We start from the raw sequence: 18,169 nt of genomic DNA, 5'->3' as shown, positions 1-18,169 counted from the left end.
GGCCATTGGTTTAAGAAAATGTCTTTAAGAGAAAAACCACAGAGTTAAAGTGGGTCCCACCAGCCATACTAGCACCGAATATACTAGTGCCTCAGGGCAGGCAGGGGTCGGGGCTGGAGTATGAGAGGAGCATTGAGGGGAGGGGGCTGTGGGAAAAGGAGGTGCCGTGCTTGCTGCGGGCCAGACCAAATGTTTCCAGATTGGATGTTCCCCACCCCTGATTTAAGCCTTCACAGACCACCTGTGACAACATTGTGGCCACCCAGGGGCCCATAGACCACAGATTGAGAACCACTGGCCTAGACAAAGAGGAATACTTCCAGTGAATTAAGAACACTCTTTTTTTTTTTCTTTTTTTTTTTTTTTGACTTTGTGTTAGCTAGACACTTTGGTGGTTTTTTATTTCATTTAAAGCTGTGAATAATATTTTTTTCAAAGGAAGTACTCTGCTGCCTCTTGCAGAGATTTGTCAAATCCTTGCCTCTGCATTTATTCCTAAAGCTACACCTGTTTGCCAGTCTATTCAGCCCCTCCAGGCAAGGTGGTGATGAGAGTTCAAGTTTTTCATCAGGTAGTGGGATCAGAAGAATTGCAGGGGATTAGGGCAGGCCATGTCAGTGAGAGAGCGGGGAACACCACTTACATTTTATTTGTGGAGGGAAGAAGTGGAGCAGTATGGTTTTTGTGAATATATGTGCTGTATCTCTATCTGGTGAGATAGGAGTAGCGTTTGCAGGTACTGGAAACGTAAGCTGTAGGTTTTAGCTGACCATGTGCTCTGTTTAGAACTGTCACTGTACTAAACCTGAACCACTGATGTGCCAATGGCCCTGCTTACTCATCTCCCATCCCAGGAGCCAAGCCTGTAGGTTGTGGGGCTAGGCTAGGTACATCAGGGTCTGAAGCTTCCTCTCTGCATAAAGTGACTTTCCCAAGTTCTTGCACAGATCATGCTGTTTTGATTTCCACAGTGCAGGGCATGCTGAAGGTCTCAACATTTTAGCCAGTCAACTAGAAGTGCATACAGCCTCTTTCCTGCAGGAATTGGGGACCCAGCTGAAATGCCTACATGAACCTTGTGTACCAGGAAGAGGCTTTGTAACGTTCTGTAGCATGAAATTAGCAGCGTTGACCTCAAGGCAGTTTAGTCATCTGATGATATGAAGGTTGTTTTTTCCCTGGGAAGATTGTCCTGTTTGTCAAGAAAGGCCTCTGAGTAACAGAGATAATGCCTGCAGTGGGTTCAGGCAGTGTCGTTGATGCAGCAGAGGGACGGAGATACATGGTGTATGCAAAAGCAGTATTGCAGACCTTGGCTGTAGCACACCAAATTGTTTCTGCACCACAACTGAGGGGCTCCATTAGGGTCACTGTGACTCTAGCCAAAACAGAGAGGATTGAGAAGGCATTAGGTTGCTACTGAATTGTGTCAGAGGGCTTTGAATGTCATTCTTCACCTCCTAAACTTCTGGATTGGCAAAATCCTAGCAGATAGCATCCATTCTGTATTGGCTTTCCTGACTTGATCCCATAGGCTGTTGTCACTTATGCAGGACCGGTGTATTAACAAGTGCTAGGGGCAGGTCTAAGTCAGGTTTGTGGTATGGGATAAAGCAGTCTATGTTGTGGAAGCGCATAGGTTAGGATAACCACTGTGGGATGTGAGCCTGACTTGCTTGCCATTCCTTAGGCCTGGAGACCAGGAGCTGCTGTCTGGCATGGTCAACAGGGAAGCTACTATCTTTTCTAAAGCTTTGTGTAGATACTGAAAAGATCTAAAAATGACCAGTCTCCTTAGTATCTTATGAGTGAGGCCTTGGAGAAGAGAGTCTGTACGGAGCTACATGTGTGGTGCGGTCTACCAAAAACTAGCGATCATGCAGGTTTCGTGCTTTTATTAACAAATTCTGTATCCTTGGGCTTTGTGCAGAGCAGTTTCTGTAGCTGAGGTGAAGTTGTTTGGGGTGCCAGTCACTGAGAATTAGAATCTGAGACCAAGTGTCTTGTTTGTCCCTTGGAGCTGAAGGACGGTAGAGTAGACGTCTTAGTGACAGACCAGAAGGAAATACAAAAGGTGATTGGGAATCCAAGAGTGGAACAGCATGGGATGTGTGGGATCCAACACAGCCCTCTCTGTAGAGGGGTATCTGCTAATGACCTCATAGGTGGCAAAGACAGTACAAATGCATGTGTTTCAGCATATCTGTTAGCTTCTCATGAAATGACAGAATGGGGACCTTTGACTCCAGGGTTGTCTATAGTCTTCACAGCTGATTCTAAATTATGGCTTCAAACCACTATAAAGTTGGCCACAATCCACTTCATTTCTGTAGCAGCCTAAGGCAGCTTTTAGTAATTGACCTCATTTTCACAGAATCATAAAATAATTTAGGTTGAAAGGGACCTCAGGAGATCATCTAGTCCAGCCACCTGCTCAAAGTGCAAATAACTGTTCTTTTCTGGTCCTAAGATAAACCAAAAATCCATTTCAAGCAAAGAGCAAATGCGATCAGTTTCCTTCAGCCTGCAATTTGACAGTGATGAGTGGTGAAGAGTCAGTTATTGGGGAAACAGGTAGTCTTATAAGTGGGTATTACTATGAGATGTGTTAAAATACTCGCCTAGCTTTTAGGTCTGGGAAACTGAACCAGATGGTAGTTATCTTCCACACAACAGGGATAGAATTATTCATCGCCATACTCTCATACAGCCAAAGATACACTCGTGAATCCAGTGACACTACAGCTGGAGCTCTGAACACAGTGAGTTGTCCAGTGTGGTGAGAGCATAACAGAGCAGCACACTGCTTGGTGCACAAATAGGACCTTGCATTCAGTTTACAGGGCTAAAAGCTTAGAAAATGCAATATTTCACTTGCAAATCAGGTGTACTTTATCCAGAAAATTATCCTGCCATTTATGAAAACACTTTTTAGGGGGAAAATTAATTTTCACCTGGAAGGATTTGAAGAGAAGCAGTTAAAGAAATCCTTTTTCTCCCTGGAAGTTTTCTTACTAGAGAAAGAACATGGAGAGGGAGAATTTATCTCCTGGATGTACTTCTTTTCCTCCTGCTGCCTTCCCACATATTCAGGCTCATAATGTCCCTGTGGCAACTCTAAAAGATATAGAAATAGAAAAGAAATTCTAAATTAACCATCCGCATATGTTTGTCGCTGCTTTTAATTCTGCAGTCAGGTCGAAGAGTGTGTTCCACAGTTTATACTTCCTCTTTTTAATTTCTGTCTCTTACCAATCCCATTCTTTTTCCTTGCAGGTTCTTTCTGCACACATCTCGCAGGTGTATTGCCTTGCCACTTGGAGTGACACCTCAATAAATGTTGGTGTCTGCAACCTTCCTTTAAGAAAGCCATCGTAGGTTCCCTTTGTAGGCGGTGAAGCCCAGAAGACAGTTCAGCTGACTAGATAGGAATTGGAGTAGGTTGAACTGTGCTCTGAATGCTTTGTCTTAGGTCTCCATGGCTTGTAAAAGAGATGCAGGGTGATATCCTCCGCTGCAGAGATCTGTGTATCCAGAGGTATGTGGTGATGAATGTGGCTTTATTCACGTTTAACCAGAGTGCTCAGTTTCCTTGCTCTGTTCACAGTAAATACACTGCTTCAGCCTCTGAAGATGTCTTCAGTCATATAGCGGTCATTCCCAGGAGGTTCAGTTAACTTATCCCTCGTAGTTACAGTCTCTGGTGGTTATCCAAGCTCTCTTCACTGAACACAAAGCTAGTCAGAAGCATGTGACTACTGATTTCCTTTAATCAGTGAGCACTGCTTGGGCTACCACGTCCCGACGGAATTGCATTAGAGCTTTCCTCTGTAAGTACTGTGCCTTTCAAAATTGCTTTCCAACAGCATACTGAATGGCATAAGCAGATAACAGAGTTTTAGCAGGCAGGCAGTTATCGATAGCATCCTGCTCTTAAGCTGGCGTAAGATCACTGGTTTGAATATGCCTGCGTTTTCCCCCAGAGCATGCAGTTCTGATACGTGAAAGCAGGTATGTATATGTACATAATTACCCTCATCATGTGCAGCAAAACCAGTTAAACAGCATGTTTACAGAAAGTGTCCTTAAGAGTGATTGCCTCTTGAAGAAGCATAGCTCATATAAGAGGAGTGGGACTGTCTCCAGCCAGCCCTGGGAGACGATGCTGAGAGCATATTGAAAAGCTGTCTTCAGTAAAAGCTTGCCAGTTTAACAACTCTGTTCACTGTTCCTATTGCACAGTGGGCTCTTTGACGCAACAGAAGGAGCTGCCTTTTTTTTTTTTTTTTTGCTTCCTCTTAAATCCGCCTGGCCAATTTAAAGCCTGTGGATATTTCTTCCCCCTCGGGGAAAGCTTATGTGAGGATTTTCTTTTTTAACAGTTCATTCCGTGAAACCATTTTTTTCTTGTTTGCTGTTAGAAAATGTTGGAGCTGAACACACGGCTTTCATTGCAGGTCAGTGGATGAACTCTTGACCAAATCATTTAACATTTGAGTGGAGCTTTAGCAAGCACTGTAGCTTGGGAGGAAAAAGCAAGTTAACAAGGTTTTATCATGTGAGCCCCTGTGTGCCTACTACTGGAATAGGAATCTTTTCAGGTCTTCAGTGACTGAGTTCTGTGCAGATGAATTTACTGTCTTTCTTTTGTAGACAGATGTACCAAATTAATATTTTATTGAGAACTGAGGTGACATCACAGTTTTGTCTATATTATTTAATCCCTGAATGTCTCTACTCCCTCAAAATGCAATAAATCTTATTGTGAATTTCAAGTATAAAGTTTTTGCCTTTTTATTTTTCAAGGATTGTCTTTTTGAGCTACATTTTTTTTTTTCACTTCTTTTCAGCACACTTTAGTGGGAAGCATGTTACTCCTGGGCACGTGCTGTCCGCAGGGAAGATAGTTATTTGCCATTTTGTATTTATTCTTAGATGGCTATCAAGGGAAGAAAGGATGTAGACATATTGTTAATGTCTCTCTTCAGGCTGTATTTGAGGTAAGGCAATCTTCTTTCCCTATCTCTGAAATTAGAATATGAAGTAGATGTGGTATTTCTTTTCATCTATAGTTACTAAGATTATCCTGTTGCTATCTGTCTTTCTTGTTGATAAGATGTGAATATCTTTGTGATAAAGCTGTTGCTTGTCTATGTGACTCCTAAAACCTGGTATTTTTATTTCAACAATATCTTCTACATATCTGCACGTTTCTGCTAACTTGTGTACCCTAGATCAATGAGAGATCGTTTTTGTAATTGCTTCAGGTTTCTTCTCTATTATTATCACATTAAGTGTGTGAGTGAGTGGATTTTTTGCCCTGGGGAGGCAATTCCTATAAAAACTTTGTAAAACTGAGTTACAAATTGTTTCCACTGTGAATCACTTTCCTTGTAAGATGATGACTTTTATGGTAATGTTTAACTTCAGTAGAATTGTTTTCAAACATATACAGTGCATTTTTTGTACATTCTTTTTTTAACAGCACTCCAGAATAAAATAGAAAGATAATGATTCAGACTGGTTTCTTTTCTTCTCCACTTATTGTTGCTTGTTATGGGAAGTATATCACTTTGAAAGGTTGAATCATGAGGATCAGTACAGCTGAAAGGTGTCACTACAACATTGGCCCTATGCAACTTCATTGAAAGTGGTATTTGTATGGGATACCACTGTTGGTGAGTTGTTAGTGCCTGGGAAATTAGAGAATACTACTTCTTGTTTATGTTTCTTTTCAAGTAATTTAAGAAATTGCCATTCAAAGGAGATTAATTTTTCTTTTACTATTTTCAGTAGCAAGATTACAATCAAGATTTTGACACATGCTTTCTATAATTTTATTGTTATTTAAATCAATCCATCTGAATCTTTGTGATATCTCTTATAAGGGGAAGCATGTTTTAAGGCAGACATGCTAGACTGCAGTCCAGAAACATTTTTAATTTAGAAAAATGTTCTCAATCTATCTTGTTTGGCTCCTCACATCTCTGAAACTGTTTGCTGTTTGAATTCCAAATAGTGTTGGTTCCATTCAAGAGATTTGTCTTTTAACTGTTTGTCAAGAGGCTTTTCACTTGGGATGGGGTAGGGAATAATACAGGGTAGAGTTACAAAGCTACAGTAGAATATTTTTAATCTTATAGACCAAAAATATTTACTACTATAAGCCTTTATAATACTCAAATAAATTCATTCAAAGGTGATTTTAAAACCCATAGAGGCATAACTTTTTTTTAATCAACCAAATTTTCTTAGCATTTTCTGTTATCTAATTTTGGGAGTTATAAATCCATATCCTGTCACAGTACAAATACACATTTTATGTCTGCAACCTGTTTTCTATTGTCAAGGAAAAAAGCTTATTCCCTACTGTCAGATTATCTCAAGTTGAATATGCCTTAAAAAACTTAAAATTAAGCAGTATAATGAACTAATGTGTTTATTATATAACGTGTTTTCTGAAACGTTTTCTCAACAAATTGGATCACATCTCTGATCCACCATCACTGGCAGAGGGTGTATTGGGCTGCATTCCTTCCCTTCTGATCTCTAGTTTGTGAGTCCTGCTTCTCAAACGGAATCTCATGACTAACACACCATGGTGTGTTGACATTTCACCTGACATTACTTTGCCAGAAAGCATGAATGGGAAAGGAGAATAAATGTTGTGGGTGCCTTGGTGTGTTCTTTGGGATCTTTGAAGTTGAAGCATATGCTGTAATACCTTACTGGATTCCAGCCTTTTTGCTTACCAGTCGTTACTGGAAGGTGTTTGTTTCTCCTGCTGTTTGTGGTGCCAGCTTTCTACCTAGCCAATGTAGCAGAGCTTGTGGCTTGCTGTGTTTCTCCTTGCATGCCATGAACAGTGTCAGGTTAACTGGGTGTTTGTTTTATTACCCGAGTGACCTGGCCTATGGATTGCCATGCCCCTAAGGAAAGGCTAGGTGTTGGCTAGTTAGTTTAAATCACACACACCTCAAGCCAGGTTAAGAGGAAATGCACAACAACTTTTATTTGTAATATCTAGTTAAAATAGTCGACACTCTTAGAAAAACTTATCCAAGATACAAACAAAAAAATAAAATGCTAAAATGTTTGATCTATTCATACCTAGCTTATGGCAGAAAGGTTTTTACTGCATCCTATTGATTTGATCCTCTTCTGACAAGATTTTCTTGTTAGCACATAGTGTACCTTTCAGGACACATCTGTTGGAAAAAGCCTGTTCCTAAGCCTCCATCAGTTAGTTACTCCTCTGACAAGAGAAAACTCCATCACACCATGTCTTTGGGAGCATACCTGAGGCCATTTTCTGGTTCTTGAGGAACCTCTCATTTCTTATTCAGTCTTTTCTACAAAATTTTTCAGACAGTGCACTGTTAGTCTTTCATCCACAAACCCATTTTCTTTGTGTCTATCCAGACAAGGTGTCACCATTGTTCTTAATTATTTCATTATTAAAGACTGAAAGGTATCTTTATTAGTGTATGCTTTACCTTCTTATACTTACTTGATTGGTTAGTCAAAAAGGGAGTAAATCTTTTCACCTCTCTTTGGGACTTAGTTTTCAGAAAAAATGTCTTCATGATGAGCTGTATTCTCTACCAATGAGTATATTAACATATTAAATGTTGTGCAGAACTCTGACTGACTTTTTCTTGACACCGAGGCAGAAGGTTTGTTGTCAGAAGGTAGCACAAAGCTGTGTGTTATTGTTTAAGGATGGGCCCACTGAAGTAGGTGACAAGATAGAAGACTTGGGGGACGTAAACTGAAGAGTTTAAGGACCAAGGGCTAGAGAGAAATGGATCTGTAGTGCACTTGGCAAACTATATTTCTTTTAACTGTTCAGGGTGCAAATATTTCACCCAGATTACCTCGTCATGTGTGCATTTTAGACTCGGTGTGTGACTGCAGTCTCTGTGAGGGCCTCTTAGCACTGTTATAATATTGCTAATAAGGAGTCATGTCTGAAGTCATGTCTTGGTCTGAAGAGAGGCCTTTGGCAGAATGCCATGTTGCTGGAGGGCTTGAGTGAACCCTAGTGGTTTTGCTTATTCATACAGTTGAGTGGGACCCTTTCAATGCAACTTGATTGCATTTAGGCTTGAGAAAAAAGACTTGGATAAAAATACCATACACTGAATGTCTCCCGCAGCCTCCAGGGAGCTTGACTAGTTCAACTGCAGTTGTCAGCATCTGCTTCAGGAAATGCCATGAGCCTGTAGATCAAGTCAAAATAACTTTTTTCCTTGTGCTCTACCTCAGCTGCAGCGAAACATCTAAAGTTAGGGCCTTAATAGCAGGTTTCCACTTGTTTCGGTTCATTAACTACTCATTTAGGCTACACTTATAGGCAGTGCAGTAACTGCTATGGGATACCAAAAGCCCATCTTGTTGTTTCACACCTTTATTAGGAAACACAGACACGGCAGCTTGGTCTTTCAGGCACTGTGTTTAGAATTCTGGGTTGTGATGTTCTTTATATGGGTGCTTGTTGTTAAATTTCTAGTAACTGGAAGTCATCAGGGAAATCAATGATGAGGCTGTAGGGACTTTGCAGATTTCTTCTGCTTTTTTCTCAGAAGTACTAATTTTGAGTCCATGCTTTGAAGGGTCAGCAGTGCAACCACTTCTAACTACGTTTAACTACATGGGCTGACAGTGAGGATTGCAGATTACTTACATCTTCTCTGTAGACTGTCAAAGGCAACCCAGACCACATAGCTTCATGTCTTTTCTAGAATCTATAGAAAAAATGAAATATTCAGTTCTGTAAAATTAATACTTCTCCTTACACTGAAAACAATAGATTTTTTTGGTTTTGTTTAAAGTCACAGGCTTAGCTCTCCTCAGTTTTAGAACAGTTACAGTTCTGTATTCTGTTTTCACATTCATCATCAACAGGTTTATGTTTTTTAAGCTAAATTGTAACGTGCTAATTCAGTTTCATGCCAGACACCATTAAAGCCAATAGGAGTGTTCTTAAGGCTACATTAGCATTAAACATTGTTGAGATCTTCACAGGATCACAGAATAGTTTGAGTTAGAAGGGACCTTAAAGATCATCTAGTTCCACCCCCCCTGCCATGGGCAGGGACACCTTCCACTAGCCCAGGTTGCTCAAAGCCCCGTCCAACCTGGCCTTGAACACTGCCAGGGAGGGGGCAGCCACAGCTTCTCTGGGCAACCTGTGCCAGGGCCTCACCATCCTCACGGTGAAGAATTTCTTCCTTACATCTAACCTAAATCTACCCTCTTTCAGTTTAAAGCCACTACCCCTTATCTATCACTACATGTCCTTGTGCAAAAGTCCCTCCCCATCTTTTATATAGGCCTCCTTGAAGTACTGGAAGGCCGCTATAAGGTCTCGCCTGAGCCTCCTCTTCTCCAGACTGAACAACCCCAACTCTCTCAGCCTCTCTTTATAGGAGAGGTGCTCCAGCCCCCTGATTATCTTTCTGGCCCTCCTCTGGACCTGCCTAGGCAGGTCAGTGTCATGCTGAGGGTCCCAGAGCTGAAGCAGGACTTTGCAGTTGCAGGACTCTGCAGTACTCAGCAGTACTGCTCAGTGCAGTACCCAGTCTGCCCTAAACTCTATGAAGCTGCCATTCTCCTGTCCCATTGAAGCCATATAGCCATTCTATCAGTTTAACTGGTGGTCTGCTCCCAGCTCAAGAGAAGGGGCTTGCAGATGTTGCATAAGTGTAGTAGGGACAACTGGACTGCATGAAGTAACACAAGCTTACAAGTAAGTTTAGTTTTGCTAGTGATGTCTGTGAGCTAGATTAGGAAAAATCTACCAATGATGGGTGGAGAACAATAGGGAAAAACTTTGCAGTTTCATCTATAATAGCAAATAAAAGAGGTGATAGCTTTCATTTCCAAGACTGCCTGTGACAAAGTGGGCTACCCCTCCATTTACATGAAAAGCCATTGTCTTCATATTGCATTGCCTTGATAACAGAAGCACAAACCAGTCACTTGGACATGGGCATCATCTTCCTATTCAGAAATTGAAGAATAACAGAACAGTGATAGAAACTCTACTGACATGAAATCCTGGGGAAAAAAATTTTTTTTCTTTTTTCCTCTCCATTGTGTGACTGAAAGTGGTCCTGGAATTTACTGGCAAGAACGCACGGAACAATATGCACTCTGGCAACCTTGGAACAGTGTGCAGATACCCCTGGGAATTGTTTCTACTGGAGAGGGTTGAAGCAGCAATGGGTTTCTGGCTTGCTCTTTCTGCAAAACTTTTTTTTTTTTTTTTTAAATAGCTGAGGCTATAAATAGTTGACAGTTCTTAAATTTAATAATACTCTCTTCCTCTCCAGGATGCGAAACTGGATCAAGATTTTCAAAGCCAAAAGCCTGCAGCCAGATACCCCTGTTAATCAAGATTTTGAGGGAATTCTCTTATTGTTCTTGTTTTGTGTATGGTGAAAAGACTCACCCAGAGTCTTTCCAGTGGGCCTGTGGCAGAACCAGAAGTAGGACTTAAGACTCCTGCATTTCAGCTGAGAGCTCTGCCTACTAGATAATATTCAATTGTATAGCCATATTCAGAAATTAGAATCGCTTAATTTTCAAAACAGTTGAGCCATCTGTAACTCCACCTGGTTCGGACATGGTTTATTAAGTGGTCACTGCTTTTGCAAGCTGGGGTGATAAAGAATTACAGGGTAGAATATTCAAACCACAGGAGTGATTGAATATCCAAAGGGCTCCCAGACACATGCACTAAAGCAGATGGCTTCAGTGACTTTCACATGTTACTCAACCCAGCATTGATGTTCACTGCTTTGTGTTTAACTCACATCTTTTGCTGGGTTGGGAATGACAAAATGTAAGGAGATATTATGTCACCTGTACTGCTATTTCTGCTACCAAGGTGGTACTTCAACTGCATCTGGGAGGGCTTACAAGGCAGAACATTTCAATCTTAAAAATGAGATTTTAGTCCTTATATAATTTAAGAGTTTTTTTCAGCATTTTTCCCTGTGAATTTACTTCAGAGAATATAGCTATGAAAGTGCTGGCCATGGTGATCATAATGGAATTAGGTAGAGTTACATTGCCAGGGATCAGTGGTAATCACTCAGCGTTGGAACAAAGGAGCTTCCAGTTATGAGGGATGCGTTGTGTGCATTTTTATTTTTTACCCTTTGTAATCAGTCACCCAACACCTGTTAGGGTTGTTGGATTTCGTCTCATCCAGTCCAGAGTATGTCTATATTTGAGTTCTTTGCCTTCATGTATCCTACAACTGATGTTTTCATTAACATGTAGGATGACATCCTTCACAGTGGGAAACTTTAAGAGTTGTATGGATTTGTAAAGGAGGAGCTTTACTCCAGCACATCAGTCTTTCCTATATGCACTTTTAATATCCAGCCAGTATTTAAGAAAACCATTCCTCTCCAGTTAGAATAGTCTGAAAATAGAGGTAACAGTCTTGAAACACCCTTTTCACAGGAAACTTTTTAGTAGTTTATTTGTGGGGAGGTGAAGCCCCTTGATTTCAGGGAATAGATTTTAAATCAACTTTTGGGAAACTTGTAAAAATCTATTAGCAAAATATACAGCGGTGCATATTGTGAAACAGGTTACCTGCACTGTTTTTTTTTTTCTCATCAGATTGCTATTAAGTCAAACAATTATCTGAGGCAAATATGTAATACATCAGAATATTGACTCAAATCCTAACAAATTGAAATAGAAGTATTTTAGAATGATACACATTATGGAAGTGGTGGTTACTAGCTTAGAAACTGGTGTAGAGTTTTGTTTGAGCCACAGGGATGGGAAATGACCTAAAGTATACGTCACTTACCTTCCAACTAGCAGGAGAGTGTGAGGTGATTCTATGAGATAAAAGTCAGCGGTGAAGTTTTCTCATGCTTCACGGAACCAAGTATATATATTTATGAATGAATTAGTAAGCTATTCCACTAATGCCATAGTTTTCTTTGAGAATTGTTCAGGAAATGAAAAGCACTTATGTAATGTTAAAGGAATGAAAGGAAAATTTCTTAGCATTAGACAAGGGAAATAAAGCTTTACTCTAAAATCCTTAAGAACTAACTATGCTAAGAAATTAGATCATTGCAAATGTAAAGTACATGCAAAAGTGTGTTTTGAGAGCACATCTCATTACTTATTACAATGTTTTGAGTCAGTAGCCCTAATTTTTAGATGTGGCCAAGAAGAGTTCAGAACTGTGCATGCATGTATGTTTGCATTTGTACAAATTTGGTTTAAACTTACTTTTTTTCCCTTAATTCTGGATTTGCCTTTTGCTACGATAGTCAAGTAGAAGAAGCTGAAGAAGGTTGCTGTAACATCCCTTGTTTGCCAGCAATTCCGGGGAGTGGTATACATGCCAGAAGGGCCAGAGCTATATGGGATGCCTGAACGTGCCTTGTACTCCAGCTGCAGGGAGTATGTGGGAAGCAGACCACTTCTGTTTTACCAGAAACACCTCTTACACTGGGCTGCTAGTTATTTCTGGTTAGCACAGGTGGGCAAGTGAGCCACGTCCAAGGAAAATGTAGGCTTTTTTCAGAGATTTAAGGGAGTTATGTTACAGACTTTTTCCAGTAAGTGCAGGGCTGTAATTCTGTAATTTTCTTACGTTCTTTGCAGTTCATTTGCTTGAGTTGATGAAAACAGGCTCATCTGCTGGTAAAGCTTTTTTTTTTTTTTCCTAAGGTAGTTGTGCATTTTTTATATTCTGATTAGAATCCTTTTGTCTATGAACTACTATAAAGGTCATAACTTCAGAGTCCAAGTCAAAGAAACATGGCTGGCAATTGCTTAATAATCCTGTAAACCTATTAAACCTCAACAGCAAAAGAAACACAAAGGTCTAGATTAGAGTTAGGAATTAGGATATAACAAATTCTCAGTTTCACCTCTTTCCTAGGATGACAGCCTGTAAAGAGCTTTTGAAAAGACTTTTCATCCCTGTTGGAACAATTTACTGAAGTAATCTTTATTTGTTTTTTAACCCCTATCCTTGATATCAAGGATTTTTCACTTGTTTGATACAACACTATGCTTTTACTCTCAGACAACTCCAGCATACCCTTCATGTGGGTCATATTCCTCCTCTGTATTGGTCTAGGATTTCCAATTATTTCCATATTCATTGAGCTCTGTCACTATACAGCCAATTGAAACAGGCAGGCTGCTCAATGTCTTTTCCACTCCGGGGGTAATTTAATCAGGGAGTGTTTGCATTATTTTTTCAGAGGGCCAAGGGGTGCATGCCAGGTGATCTGCAGTGGAGAACAGTATCATTATTAAAAAGGGCTAGGCATTTCATGCCATTTTGTGCTTCTGCAACTCGTAGTGCAGCTAACGGTACTGTCGTGATGTTTTTTCTAATATGCGTGATTCAAATGTAATCAGTTGGAGTAGGTGTAGGAAAGAGGATGGATGAGTTATGGGACTGTATTTACATTGTATGAGATTGAGTTACAAAGCTGTTGGGTCCTGCGAGATCCTTAATCACTGCCGTATTTAATTTACAGAAGTGCTGATATTCACAGAGCAGATTAAGCCTGTTTCTTTAGTTTACCTCCAGAGTTCCATCCTGGATTTAAAAAGTATTTAATGGAAGCTTGGTGTTGGTACATTTCCACAGAAATATTTCTGCTTGCCTAAAACAGCAAGGGAGAGAATTGGCTGTGAAGGGAAAGTCTTCAGGGAGTCCTTGCATCCATTATAATCTTCATCTTAGTTGACTAATGTGCTCTTCTCCAGACAGCCAGAGAAAATAGGTGAGCCTTTGCTGTTACGGCAGACCTTAGGTCCAGAGAATTTCCTTCCACTGGGATGAGCTAATTGGTATCAAGGGGACTCCAAGGGAAGGGTAAACTCTCCAGAGTTACCAGTGAAAGAGAGGATGTGGGGATGAGACAGGGCACAGAGTCCTGGTGTGATAAATATCTGTGCTTTGCTAATTTCTTGCTGCTGGGCACTATTGTTTAGGTGAACATCAGCTTGAGGTGACTACTGCATTTTTCTCTGGAGTCCCTGGGCCAGATTGTGAGCTGGTAGGCATGATTTCATGGTAGTAGTATCACACTTGGTCAGCTGAACATCACCTGCTGGGAGTGCCACTGCAGAGCTGTCCTCCTCAGTAAGACTTTTCTGCTGCTTCTTTTAAGAGCTTTGTTTTCGCATTCATTTTGTCTCTAAAAAATTAAAATAAAATAAAATAAAATAAAATAAAATAATCTGTGAATTTAAAGAATTAGAACCAAATTGTGTCCACAGTTCCTCTCAGCTGAGTATGAACTGCCATTAAGGTGATTTGTAAGAAAATTATCAGACTCTTGAAGAAGTCTAACTGACATTTTAACCTTTACAGTGGCATGTTAAAAACTTTCTTGTTGGTATAGGCCTCTTTAGTTTCTTGCTGCAACTGTCTTGGGCAACTCCAGACTTGGCACTTTTTTTCCCACTTCATATCTGAAATAAACAGGCTTTATCCGAGCAATGTCTATGATAACATATCCACTGGGGAGGGAAAAACCCCCACCTTCTGGAGGATTCTGATATTCCACATTGAGATTTTTGAAGAAGTAGTATTCAGCATATTAATAATGATGCTAACTCTTACACTGCTAGGGTTGGATTTAGATTGTCAAGTTCCAGATGAGTTTAAGTTCAGTGTCTAGCTAAAGGTCCTTGACTGGGCTTCCATGACAGTGACAAGAAGAAGCCACAGAGAGTGATTTCGTCTTAAGTTCATACCCACTTCTGATTTCTTTCACCATCTTGTCTAAATGGATAATTACAGTGTGTATCATCATTATTGTCTTTGTTACAGTTGGAAATATCAAGAAGCAGACAGTGAAAAATACTTGCACAGGATCATATTGCCTCCAGGAAGGAGACTTTGCTTGCATATGCTGCTGTTCAGTCTTATAACATAATGTTGTATATATCTGTCATCTACAAATTGATCAGAGCTGTCTTCCAGGCCAGTTTACAGGCCCTTTTGCCCTGGGAAAGATGTTGGTACCTGCACACGCTGACCTAGAAAGTACAGTAGTGTTTTGGAGAGGCTCTGATGTGTTGCACACTAGTCACCTCAGTGCAGTGAGAGAGCTTCTGCTCTTCCTTACGGTGTCCTTTTGTGTTTACTCACATGGGACTTTTTTCAAGAGAGGGCTTATTTCCAAGTGTGAGGGGCTGTAGTGTAATCTTTGCCTGCTAAATGACTTGCTTCTAAGCTTATGCTATGCACTTTCTACTAGTGGTCTTTTTCATTCAACTGGTGCATGTGGTCAGTAGTAGCTCAAGGCAAGCATTTCAGATCTCTTAGGACTGAGGCAGCAAAGCACTGAAGTGTGGTTTTGACCTGAAAAGCAGGCAAGAATTATTCACAACTCTTTACTGACACCTTTTCTATTACCTGAAGCAGTTTCCTTTGAGTTATGCCTATTTTCTGGCTAAATATTTGTTTCCCTTAGCACACTGTGTCTTTTTTCTTAATTTTGATCTGTTTTTTTTGTTCGTATTGCATCTTGATGGCAACCTAGATTAAAATGAACCTTTCACTGAGGCTCTTCCTACACTGGAAGAAACAATGAGGCTGACACAGACCAAAGAGGTAACACTGATAACCTATAAGGAACTGGGAAATTCCTCTACAGTTCCTTTAGAAGAATCTGGATTCAGGGTTTTTAGGGATAGTTCTTGTTCCTAGATGTCCCAGGAGCTCAGTTAGGAGTCCAGAGTGCTGAACTGAGGTTGGCTTTTGGCCACAGAACAAGTGCAAATCCATGCTAGAGAATTCCTCAGGAAATGATTCTTCCAGATGGCTTGTGGGAGATACCTAGGCTATGTTTTGACCTTATTTTTCAGGCTCTGTTGCTGCTCACCATGGCAATGGGAACATAAGTGGAGAAATGCTGGTGGTAAATAAACACTGATACCTTTGATTCAACTGTTTCACTGGACAGATGGCTAAGAGTCTCTGAAGCACAGAGCTATGGGTCTGGGGAGGGAGGCAGAGCAGTCAGAAGTGTATGGGGAGACAGAAAACCAGATAACAACACCTGCCTAAAATCAGGGAGAAGGGCTAAGCTTTGTAAGTTGAAGATATGTAGGGATGTGTCTTTCCTGTCACTTGGGTTTTTTCCTCCCTTGGCTTATTAAGTTCCTGTGAACAAATAAAAGATGTTCTCTTTTTGATGTAGCTTGGCTGAGTCACTCCATTTCATAACAGTCACAAGTGCCCAGGAAGTTTGTTGTAGCTGGATTCAGGCCCACTGGGACTGCTGAGATAAATATACTTAGTGGAAAGAGGGGTGTTAAAAGCTTCCTAACCCAACCTGCCTTTGGGAAGAGCAAAACCTGAGAGTCCATCGCTGGTAGTGGCTGCAAAAGGAAAACAGGAGAGTCACTTGAGTAAGGCTCTCAGTCCACTCCTCGCTCCTTCATGAGAAGAGGTATGGTTCTAGTCTGGGCTCTGTTGTGCTCTCTAAGGCTCTCTTGATGTTCTCTGCAGATATATATGTCTTGAACAAGTGGAGTTTGGGTTTGTTTTTTTTTCCCCAACACATTTTAGAATCTAAGCCAGCTGCTACAGCTCCTTCCCTTCAGCAAAACTGCTTCAAACCATGTTGAGATTTTGTGTTTCTTTGTAGCTGTGAACCTCCTCGCAGCCAATTTATTCACGTTAAAAGGTTATTTTAATTACAACATGATTCTAAGTGGTTCCCACAAACACCCTCACCTTTTGTCTCCTTATGTTTACTCCTCAATTCTTTCTTCTAAACACATTTTTCTATCCCTCCAGCAAAGCAAAGGGAGTTGTGTATTCCCAGCTTGGGTATGTCAGTGCTCATAGCCAGACTGGAGGAATGCTTGAGGACAGCACAATCTACAATTTAACCCAGTTCCTTATGTTTGCTAGAATGAAGGTTTCAGGTTGGAGCATGTGGTTTGTGTTTTCACAAGCTTATGGTTTGTTTGCACGCATGTGGTCTGAGTGTTCAGCACCTGAAAATCAGAGCCTGTAAACAACCTGTCTCATTAGAAAATCTAGGCTGTGCTGCTTGTTTACTCTGAGTATAAATGTCATCTTGGCAGGCAATACATGTCCCCTCTCGCATACACAAAGTTTTAAATTTGATTGCTGAGCTTAAATGGCATAGGCTTGGCAATGAATTTTAAAGTTTGTGTTTCTGTTCTTTAGTGGCTGTGCGCATGTGATATGAAGGTGCAAAGCAAGTTAGGGTTCTTTGAAGCTGCTTTCAGATGTCCTGTTGCAGTGTATGTAATCAGAGGGGTATGACATTTTGAGACTGAACAGAGAAGGAGAAAAAAAATTATTTTATTGTAATTTTCAATGAAGATAGGTTGTAGACTGGTCTAAATAATGGCTTCTGCCTGTGGTATCTTGTTAGGTGGTCTACTTGCAATGTTCATTAATAGCAGTTACTACTACTGTACTGAGGTTTTAGACTGACACAATACTTGACAAGGAATCAATGCCAGAAAAACAGATTGAGATTCAGCAGTTAATAATGTTCTAAGCCTTGTAAAGAACCTCAATATTTTTTTTCCTTCAAAATTAAACTAGAACTTCCACAGTAAATCATAATGACATTAGTAATAATTTAATTTTTCCATATGGCTCATATGTAGATACTCTGTATTTTTTTCTTCCAAGTGATTTGGGAAATCCAAAGTGTCCTGATGCCTGATTAGATTGATGGCATTCCAAGATAAATGGAAAAAGTTATTGAGAAAGTACGTATTTACAGGAAAAAAGTAGCAAAGGGTAACTAAATGTATGCAGCTGTAAGGCTCTGAAAATAGTTTTCATCTTGTGTCTACTGTGCCTTTGAAATCTACCTAGGAGGCATAAAATCAGAGGTGTGAAAAGGTTTGCTTTCCATCACTACAACTGACTGTTGTTTTCAGTAGAAAATTATAATTTGTAGATTCTTTCTCATCTGATTTATCAGGAGTTACTGAAGTAATCTGTGTGACTTCCTCACGTTATCTGACAAATGTTAATAAGCTGTAGTGTCTGTGTTCTCGATGTTATGTTTCTTTGAAGAGGGAGACAGAGGTGCTTGTCCAGCATATTTTATCTAAGGCACAGGGAAGTGTGCCTTGACGGTTTTCTGTTGCAGTAGAA

General features: G+C 40.4%; 1 protein-coding gene across 2 annotated transcripts in view; it reads left to right on the top strand.

The window, feature by feature from the left end:
• The first annotated feature begins 4,363 nt into the window (after positions 1 to 4,363).
• CSGALNACT1 (chondroitin sulfate N-acetylgalactosaminyltransferase 1) overlaps positions 4,364 to 18,169 on the top strand; it is a 45,702-nt gene continuing 31,896 nt past the window's right edge. For both annotated transcript variants that reach the window (XM_074903963.1, XM_074903962.1), the window contains exons 1-2: positions 4,364 to 4,457; positions 4,851 to 5,000. The gene's annotated coding sequence lies outside the window, so the exon portion shown is untranslated. The remainder of the gene's footprint in view (positions 4,458 to 4,850; positions 5,001 to 18,169) is intronic.

Source organism: Athene noctua, chromosome 4, assembly GCF_965140245.1.
Source record: "Athene noctua chromosome 4, bAthNoc1.hap1.1, whole genome shotgun sequence".
Lineage (NCBI taxonomy): Eukaryota > Metazoa > Chordata > Aves > Strigiformes > Strigidae > Athene > Athene noctua.
Note: the sequence above shows the minus strand (reverse complement) of the source record. Positions and strands in the feature narration are given on the sequence as shown.